The sequence below is a fragment of the Rhamphochromis longiceps genome, linkage group LG4, assembly GCF_057381845.1.
Source record: "Rhamphochromis longiceps isolate RC_006_pf linkage group LG4, R_longiceps_female_GT1.1, whole genome shotgun sequence".
NCBI lineage: Eukaryota > Metazoa > Chordata > Actinopteri > Cichliformes > Cichlidae > Rhamphochromis > Rhamphochromis longiceps.
This window is the reverse complement of record NC_140560.1, coordinates 10,836,975-10,847,053: the sequence shown is the minus strand read 5'-3', so window position 1 is coordinate 10,847,053 and position 10,079 is coordinate 10,836,975. Positions and strand designations below refer to the sequence as shown.

The 10,079-nt window shown below is 43.1% G+C and overlaps 1 non-coding gene across 1 annotated transcript; it reads left to right on the top strand.

Annotated features, from left to right (window-relative positions):
* Positions 1-123: 123 nt before the first annotated feature.
* trnas-aga (transfer RNA serine (anticodon AGA)) lies at positions 124-205 on the top strand. The gene has a single exon. It is a non-coding gene; the product is annotated as a tRNA-Ser (tRNA).
* The last annotated feature ends 9,874 nt before the right edge of the window (positions 206-10,079 follow it).

Below are 10,079 nucleotides of genomic sequence, written 5' to 3'. Positions count from 1 at the left end.
TTCCCTGCTTGTTCCAGCTTCCAGTGCCTTATAGATACTCTTCAAAACATGCTTTATTTGTGTAACTAGTAGTATGACGGAAATTTTGTTATGAGTTGACGTCTGTGTGATTGGGATGTACGTGTTGTCGTGGCCGAGTGGTTAAGGCGATGGACTAGAAATCCATTGGGGTCTCCCCGCGCAGGTTCGAATCCTGCCGACAACGTCATCTTTTTCATTTCAACAAAGATATCTTCGACGTGTATTACCTCATGCCGTGGCACAAAAGCGGAGAATTTTCACGAAAATCAAGCCATTTGAATACGACGTGTCGCGTTCAGAACACGCGCTTAATGAAATGCAGCGCCCCGCCACACAGTGATTCTCATAACCACCGCACTTTAACAAATCGCACATCACATATAAAACTCGGAACTTTGAATCGTTTGCACATGCGGACACGCAGATGGATGCTGTAGTTTAAAATTCTGAGGGATTTTTTTTGTCATTTTATCTGATGAGACAACAATAATAGTGGTACATGAGAATGTAAATGTTATTCAATTCAATTCAATTCAATCTTTATTGGCAGACTTCATGTCCATAAAAACAAGACAAGAAACAAGAAACACACACACAACTACCCCCCCCCCCCCACGACACAAGGTATAAACCATTAAATATATATATGTATATAAATAAGTATATAAAGCATTTGTAAAAATATAAAACCATAATATACATAAAACACAATTACTTAAAATAAATCAATAAATACACAAACACTTTAACCAGTGCTTTCTGAGACTGGATGAGTAACGGGAACCACTCACTGTCAGATCTGTAAGTGCTAAAATTATACTGTTACTCGAACCATCCAGTCGTTCTCTAAAATTGAACATTAACTTTCTTAAAAGTGCTTTAAAAGTCCAGACACCCACAGCTACAAACATCTGGCTGGCACTACCACTTTAATTTAATTTCTATTTTTAATGAATATACTCATCTTAACAGAATATATATTCTGTTGCCTACATTGCAGAATGTGACTTTGCCATCTAAACAGAAAAATGAGAACGGTCACAGTGAGATTTGAACATTTCGTGGGAACACAAAGATCTGTTGCAGTGGCTCGGTGTGGGGAAAATACAAACAACTCATACTGTGATCAGCTAACCTGCTGCTCTTTGTGGATTTATACAACTGAATTCAACAAGATGTAAGCAGATGATTCAGAGTTTTCTCGACTGAGTTCCATTTCCTACACCAACATTATACTGTACAGTGTCTTTATACTAGACAGTATACGTTGGTATAACGATTCAATTCAGTAAATGAATCTAAGCATCATCAGCCTAAATGTAGATCATTATCTGCTTTATGATGTAACCAAAGACTGACCACCACAGCCACTGTCTATCAGTCCATCGCAGTGCTTTACTGTGAATTCACCACACTACTGCAAACTAATCTGTTAGCCTGCACAAACCTACACAGCATTTTCATGCAGCTTTTGAATAACACAAAGCTAGTATTGCACATACAAATCAAATATGTGATAAAAAATAGTTTTAGCAGTTTATCAGGTATCACTGAGCAGTCATTATCTTTAAATCTAACCTCTCTTCTTCCCCCCAGGTCCTGTCTTTCTTGCGGCCTGATAGATAAGTTAGCTTTCTTTGATAGTGAAGTTAGCTTTCTTTATTTTATGCCCCTGTGAGATAAAAGGTAAAGCTGGAGCTTTAGCTACCAACACACTGTGACACAGTTTTTTGAGCCGATAGAAAAACAGCTGAAACATTATGTTGTAGTGAAACCTCACTTCCCTTGTGCTCCTCCTCTTCTGCAGTGGATACTGACTACAACATAGGACACCTGCACTCACTCGCCCACTTTAACCCCTGACCATAAATGCTACATAAATTTTATTCCACAACCCTGACATCCACATTACTCACACTCATAACACATACATATAGGGCCTTGGGGGTGGGCATGTTATATGGCGTCCAGAGAAAGCTCTGTGTATTCAACCTCACATCTGGCGCCGGTGCCCACTTCTCAATTTTAAATGCATGCAGACATTGAAGGTCTTCAGGAGGGGCCGTGCTGACACCTGCTGCACTCTGGTAGGAACCACATTGCCCTCGAGTGTTTTAAATGCACTTTAGAACAGCATGCAGCAACACTACAGCTGGCAGAGGGAGGCTCTTCACACACCCCCATTCTCTGTTAGCCATTGGGACTGGGAGGAGCAGTTGGCTGTCTGATTGGGGTCTGGGATGCGGGGTCTCTTTGCTACTACGGAGCCAGCAGCGTCTGCTTGTCTCAACCCCAGGGAAAAGGGTAACATCTCCTGGGTCTATAGGTGCGGTTTCCCCCTGGACCTGGGGCATAGAGTATGTTTGGGGAATGTGATTGTGTGTACAGTGTCCATTTGTGTCTGTCTCCACGTTGGGTGAGTGCCGAGTATTTGTATATGTGTGCATGAGGGTGGGAATGCACATTTGTGTCTGTGTGTGCCTGTACGTCTGTGTCTATATGTCAGGTCGGGCCTCTGGCCTCTGGGGTCCACTTTGGCTGCCAGCAGAGCCCGTGGGCACGTCACTGCAGCCCCCTCTTGCTTCTGCACCGTGGCTGCTAGGTGACCCCTCGTCTGGGGCTCTCCTCAGCTCTTCCTAGGAGGGTGGCATGGTTGCCCTTCTGATGGTCCTCCTTGGGCTCTCGCACTCTGAGGGCCTCTGGATGTCTGGGGCCTGGATCTCCTCCATGCCTGCTTCATTTGCTGGGGGACTGGGCTATGGTTCCTCATACGCTCGAGCAGATCGTTACATGGAGAAACCTTTTGAATACAAGCACGCTCATCCACACAGGTGTGCACACAGGTGTATGCACGGGTGTTCACAGACACAAACTACACCTTTCTTGGCTGCTACCTCAAAGCACATTGTGCACTGTCAGTCTTGCATGCTGCACAATAACATTCAATATTTAGTATTTACTGTAATTTACACTTAGCTAGATTATTGTGATGGTGTTGTGTTTTATTATATTTGTTTTAAAATGTATGGAGTATCCGTGAATAAATACTCAAATAAAGTACAGTACCTGAAAATTCTACTTCATTACAGGAACAAAGTATTTGTACTTTGTTAATTCCCACCTCTGGTTGCTGGTACTACTGCTGGTCCAGCTAACATGTCGGTTAATTCCACACATTTTGCTACATCAATTATTAGTTTCTTCTTATTGTTTTCTCTCAGTTTTTCAACTCCATCTTTTCGCCAATTCTTTCTCACTAAATTGTTTCGACAAGGTGCGTCAGAGCAAAGCGAAGGTAGGGGAGGGGCCGGTCGCGTGAAGAGATTTGATTGGGCAATCCAGTGTCAGTAATGAAAATGAACGAATGGGCTGCTATCGGTGCCCATCGGTCCAAAAGTGAGTCGGTATGTCTGATTACCAGTGAATCCCTGCCTTCAGGACAATGAGCCCTGTTTTCTTTAAGACACCACAGTTGAAATGTTGCAGTTAACATTGTTTGCTGACTTACAGTACAGCGACCGAGCAACTTGGTGTCACCGAATCAAACATCACGTGGAGCTTTGAAGGAGATAAGTATTTATAAGCACACTAGCAAAATGCACCAAGGAGCGACTCAATAAACCATTGAGTGACAATCCCTAAAAATGGGAACTGCTTGGTGTAGAAAAATTTATATTTTGCATTTTATAGATGTAATAATATATATTTCAGACCGTATAAAATAAACAATATATAAGAATTATGAATTAGAATGGTTATTAATAGGATGTAAATTAGAAGGTCTACATAGGAGGTGAGCATTAGAGTTGAAATTGATAAAATAAAGGTACACCTTGTTTTTTCTCATGTAGAATAAATAGCCGCTTTTAACCAGTAGGTGGCAGTCACACACTAAAAAATGGTCTCAGCATACATTGTGGATGGAGGAGCTCCAATAATTTAAAATCCTTCGATTTAAAAAGTATGGATAATTATCCGGAGCTGTATTACAATGATATAAAGTAAAACCACATCTTGTACTTATCTAAAGTTGAAGTGTGAGATAGTTTGCGGCAGCATTAACACGCTGGCATGGGCACAAAGAAACCAATGTTTGCAATACACAGGCGATATTTGCATGAAGAGTGGTTAAACAAAATGCCACATTACGTTACAGCAGAATATGACATATTGTTCTGGAGGTGCTGGGAAGTGCAGGCTTTCAATGCAACTTTTGTATTGCAGTTTTCCACTTAGCGCAGCCATAAAAGTCCCCACGGGGCAGGAACATGTGGGAGCTTATGTCATTTACCTGTGATGCCAGCAGGGAGTGGAGTGGAAAGTGTCAGCCTTTGCATGCCAGATAAATACATACACTAATGAAACATGGGATCTGATAACTTCATCTCGTGTCAGATGCCTACACAGAGATCAACCTCTCACTGGATAAGGCAGCCATCCCATCCTGTCTAAAATCAGCCACAATCATCCCAGTGCCGTCTCCCATCTCCAGCCTGAATGATTACCGCCCTGTGGCCCTCACACCGGTAATCATGAAATGCTTTGAGAGACTAGTCCTTCAGGACATCAAGGATCACCTCCCCCCAGAATTCGACCCCCACCAGTTTGCATACCGTGCAAACAGATCCACAGAAGACGCCATCGCCACAGCCCTCCACGCTGTGCTGAGTCACCTAGAGCAGCGGCAGAGCTACGTCCGAATGCTCTTTGCGGACTACAGCTCAGCCTTTAATACAATCATCCCGGACATCCTCATCACCAAACTGGTCACTCTTGGCCTCCCTCCTCTCACATGTGCCTGGATTAAGGACTTTCTCACAAACTGGCCCCAGACTGTAAGACTCGGCCCTCATCTCTCCTCCACTTGCACACTGAAGGTGTGGAGAGGGTCCACACCTTCCGGTTCCTTGGTGTCCTCATCTCTGCTGACATCTCCTGGACAGACAACATCTCAGCGGTCGTCAAGAAGGCCCAACAGCGGCTGCACTTCCTGAGAGTCCTCAGGAAGTACAAGCTGAACTCCAACTTGTACTTCCTGAGAGTCCTCAGGAAGTACAAGCTGAACTCCAACCTGCTGCTGACCTTCTACCGCTCGTCCATTGAGAGCCTGCTAACCTACTGCATCACGGTATGGTACGGCAGCTGCACCAAGGCGGATAGAGTGAGGCTTCAGAGTGTGGTCAAGACAGCACAGAAGATCATCGGCTGCCCTCTCCCCTCCCTGATGGACATCTATTCCTCCCGCTGCCTCACCAGAGCAGCAAACATTATCAAGGACAGCTCCCACCCTGGCTTCAACATGTTCAGCCTGCTTCCCTCAGGGAAGCGCTATAGGTGCATCAGCACAAAAACCCACAGACTCAAAAACAGTTTCTTCCCCAAAGCCATAACCACCCTGAACTCACACATGCACAGATAACACAGCCCCCCCCCCCCAAAAAAAATTTTTCTTCCCACTTCCTCTATGGACCACCACTGTGCAATACCAATTCTATGTGCAATAACTCAACTGTATATACACAACACTATTTATTACATATTACTTTTTTTTAAAAACGGCTTGTATATTTGTACATTTTATATACATTTTACTTTTTCCCTTTGTTAATACTGTCCATATGTATATAGCGCTGCAGAACTGTACACCCCCCCAGCATGTTTACACTGAGTAGGAGATGCTCTGTATCTCATTGTACAACTGTATATGTCACACAGTGGAAATTTGTATTTATCTTGTATATTGTTTTTATTCTGATTTTTAGTGTTTATTTATGAGTGTTTTATTTGCATGGTTTTATTCTGTTTCTATTGCATGGTTTTTAGTGTTTTATGTGACATGGTTTTTATCCACTGTGGACTGGCTGCACATGGGACAAATTAGCTGATAGGGACCACCTGCTGAGGCAGGGGTGTGTCCAGAGGTGGCCTATCAGCTGTGTAAAGACCTTTTAAAAACAGGCTAGCTGGGCACTGAAAGAGAGAGGCCCCAGACTGGAAGGTTAATGCGAGATGGCCAGTGTGATGCGGCGACCAAGTCCTGACCTCATAGAACGGCAACAGTAAGAGACAACGCGTGTGATTGGCAGCAGGGCAGAGGTTTACCTCTGCCTGCATTTGTGAGTAGGGTCTCTACTGTTGTTTACTGGGTGCAGCTGGATTGGGAGAGGGTCACCATGGCCATGAGCCAGGGCCGCTTCTGGGACCATTGTTGTGGCCCCTATTTGTTATGTTGCAGGACACCGACGCAAGGGGAGCTGTGGCGGTGGTCGCATCATGGATTCGGGTGCAGAACGCAAGCCGGGCTGGGAAGTGATGGGCCAGCGGAAGGACAAGAAGATGGGTGGCTCTTTCTTGTCTGCTGAAGACGGGGCTGGCGTGGACTCTGCTCTAAAGGAGGAATTCCTGGCCTGCTGATGGACCCATAATGAACATGTGGCCTAATTATAGCAGGGGGGGTTTTAGTGAATGTAGAAAATGGTAGTTTTATGGGTTTTAGAATTGTTTTTAGTAGAGAGCAAACATTTTTATTATGTACATTTTAAGGGTGTTTTATTTGTGCTCCCTGGCCTAGTAATAAACTGTTTCTGATCAGACCTGCTCCCTCTCTGTGCCCGTGGTATCTGACTCACTTGCTCCCCCTTGTATTTTAAAGAATCTTTCTTTTTAGCGTGACATTCTGGCGCGACCGCTTTAGTGTCCGCCGCGCGTTACATATAGTGACAGTAAAGGCATTCTATTCTATTTCCATGGGATTTAACTTCATCTGTCTGGCAGACCGCTGCCCACTCAGGTGTTCTTAACAGCAGTAAACAGTAAGCACAGAGCAAACAAGGCTCTGATGAGCTCAGCAGACTGGCGCTCAGTTTTACATTATTAATAGCTGCTCTTTAACTCAGTTTAACAAATTAATCTAAAACCCCATTTGGTTCATAGCCTTGGGCAGACCGTGTATCATACTTCCTCATTCCTCCTGCACTGTTGGGGGAAAAAAAGTAAACAAAACAAAAATCACCTGTAAAAATTTTATTTTTCTGCCAGCTGGGGAGCAAGAAAAGTTCAGTAAAATAATGGAAACTTGCAGCAATAAAAATCTCTATTTTTATGGGACAGTTATTTAAAATACAGTTATTTTCTTTATTCTACTTTTACAGATTTTTTTATATGGAATAAAAGGTATTTATATGTGTAACAACATTGAAATTACCTAATAATATGGCCAAATACTATTCTAATACAATGAAGCAGGCTTAAAATGACAACTGTACAGTTTCGTGTGAAAAATCTTGTACTTTTTATTAATTATGGAAACAAAAAACAAAATGCATGTTTTCCACCAAATCTGCCAGGCATTTCCACCCCAAAATACCAGAAGTGGTGCCCAAAAGCTAACAACAGCACAGCACCACAAAACCACAGAGGAAAGGAAAACGACCGCTTCTGCTTGCAATATTGCATAATAGCATGTCAAAATGTCAGCCAGTCATATCCATGTGTCATGCCAGTAACTCCGAGGTCATCACTACGTGGTCTGGTTTTAGGATTTAGTTTGGCGACTGGAATTTTTTTAAGTCTTTTAAAAGGTCACATTACATTATGTAAAGTTTCAGGTTGTTTTCCCTTTCATTTTTATCTTAGAGACAGTTGCAATGAAAAAAACCCAAAAACGAATAATACCAAAGGATTATTTTTATATCCACAAAAAGACAAATGAGGCCGAGCCAAAGTCATGCATTCTGTAGATCTTTCTGGCACGCCATTCATTACTAAAGCAGCACGCTACGTGGCCCTATGCAAATAACCTAAACAGGGGAAAAGCTACGAGATCGGATGATAAGCTTTGTGTATTTTACACGTAAAATTGCATATCTCTCTGTCATGCATTTCCTCAAACGGCCAAATCCAGTCACACACAAATATATAATCTATCTAAGAACAACTATGCCAATGCACACGCGTATTCAGACAGAGTTTAATAGTAATGCTCAGAATGGCACAAACAGGTCACATGCGCTCCTCACTTGTAAATCCTCAAATTGTGATAAAGCGTCCACAGAGCAGAGCAGAGAGCCTTTGAAGCTGACGCTGCTGTTGTCGCCTGCTATAGCAGCACCATATGGCAAATAGCCTTGTCAAGCATGAGAGGCCAAACCCCCTGGGGCAGAGTTTGTACTCAGGCCCTACACTTTTTGAAAGGCCTCCCAGAATTCTGAGTGGCCTATAACTGTATAAGGTTTAAACATACACATACCCAGCAGAAAAACCCTGACATTCACTTTATTTCAGTCGCTATACTGGTCAACAGATGTAGCAGAGCGAGCGTCTCATCAGGCTTCATAACTGGTAAATGTCAGAAAGATGAATAGATGCATTGGAGCCGGACGCTATCCTAGACCTGGGATGCATTCCAGCTGAGCGGGCTAGAAAGAGGACAGCAGCGTTGATGTAACAGTGTCTGTTTAAGGCGGTCTGTGGCAACCCCCCCAAAAAAACCTGAAGGCTGAAGGGAAGAGCTTAAGTGGCACTCTTGAGTGCTACAAGTCGAAATGTGGAGCAGACAGAGCAGCAGACCGTGGCTAACGTGCTGTTAAAGATCTCGCCGGGCTGCAGCAGGGAGCTGCACGCAGAGCACCCCGGGGTTCTCTCTCTGAGAGAAATAAAATTGTGAGCTTCCTCCTCACTGCTTCTAAAGATCAACTGACACGGCCGCGTCATCAGTGCCTTAGGAAACAGAAAGACATTTGGAAAGCTTTACAGTGAAATGAGGCCTAATGTCTTGACTTACCCGTTCTTAGAAACTCACTGACTGGTTCACTGCCACGATTCTGGACTCTCAAAGGATTCCCAACAGTATTATCAACAGGTCTGATGGAATGATGGAGAACAGGGGCGGCACCAAGGGGGGACCAGAGGGGGCACTGGCCACCCCCTAAAATTTGATGCTCCTCAGTAGTAATAATGTAATAAGCTGGCATAGAAGCTGGTGCCAATCCCTGGACAGATCAATGGTGCATCTCAGGGCCAACATAGAGATAGGCAACAGTTCACACTCTTACATGCTCTAATACTTATTGGCCTTCCCTGTCTTTACATTCTGGCAGAGTGAATCTTAAGCTGCTTCCACTCCCCCCACCAAAACAACAACAACAACAACAACAACAACAACAACAACAACAACAACAACAACAACAACAACAACAACAACAACAACAACAACAACACACTTCAAACATACTGTCCTGTATAGTTTACATGAATCGTGCACCAAACTTGCAGTCTGTATTATCTGCAGTTCAAGCATGCACGGAAAGTCTAAAAATAACATCTGTTCATTAAGTATGACATCGGGTTTCTTTTCCACATCAGTACTGATGAATGCAACCCTCAAAAAGTCGTTGTTTGCTTTTTCCTTCTGAGGTTCCAATAAATGCTTAACACCCATTCACAGATGATAAAACAATCTGTGATTTCAGTGAGTCGTAACGAGTTACAGCACAATCTGCTGAAAATCAAAGTGGGCCTGCCACTGCGATCTGTTTCTCATAGCAAGTTTCAGGTCTGCAAGCTCATTATCATACTGCAGTGACATGCAGAGAAACCACTTGCCCTGAATGTAGATGGGGAAAAAACCCTATTTAAAACATTAAGCAAGGTTAAAAGTTAAAAGTACAGCATGTCATATTGGTCAGCATAACACATTTCTCTCTTACAGATGAAAACTTGAATTTGTAAATTATAAAATTTGACCTTATGTTGCACATTTATTTAGTCATAGATACAGTCCAAAGACTGTATATTAAAGATGGAATTCACCCAGTGGTTTCCCTTTTTTTTTTGGTGGTGGTGGTGGTGGGGGGGAAACAGCAGTGACAAGGGATTCTGCATGCTCATATTGTATACTGCTTTATTTTCTATTTTACTCTTTATGTAATCATAAAACACAAAATTATGCATTAAAATACATGTTTGTTAAGCCATTTAACACCAATCTGTGAATCATACAAGGTCAAGAAATTCAGGAGGCAAACCACTGTTGTGTTTTAGAATTGCAGACACCATAG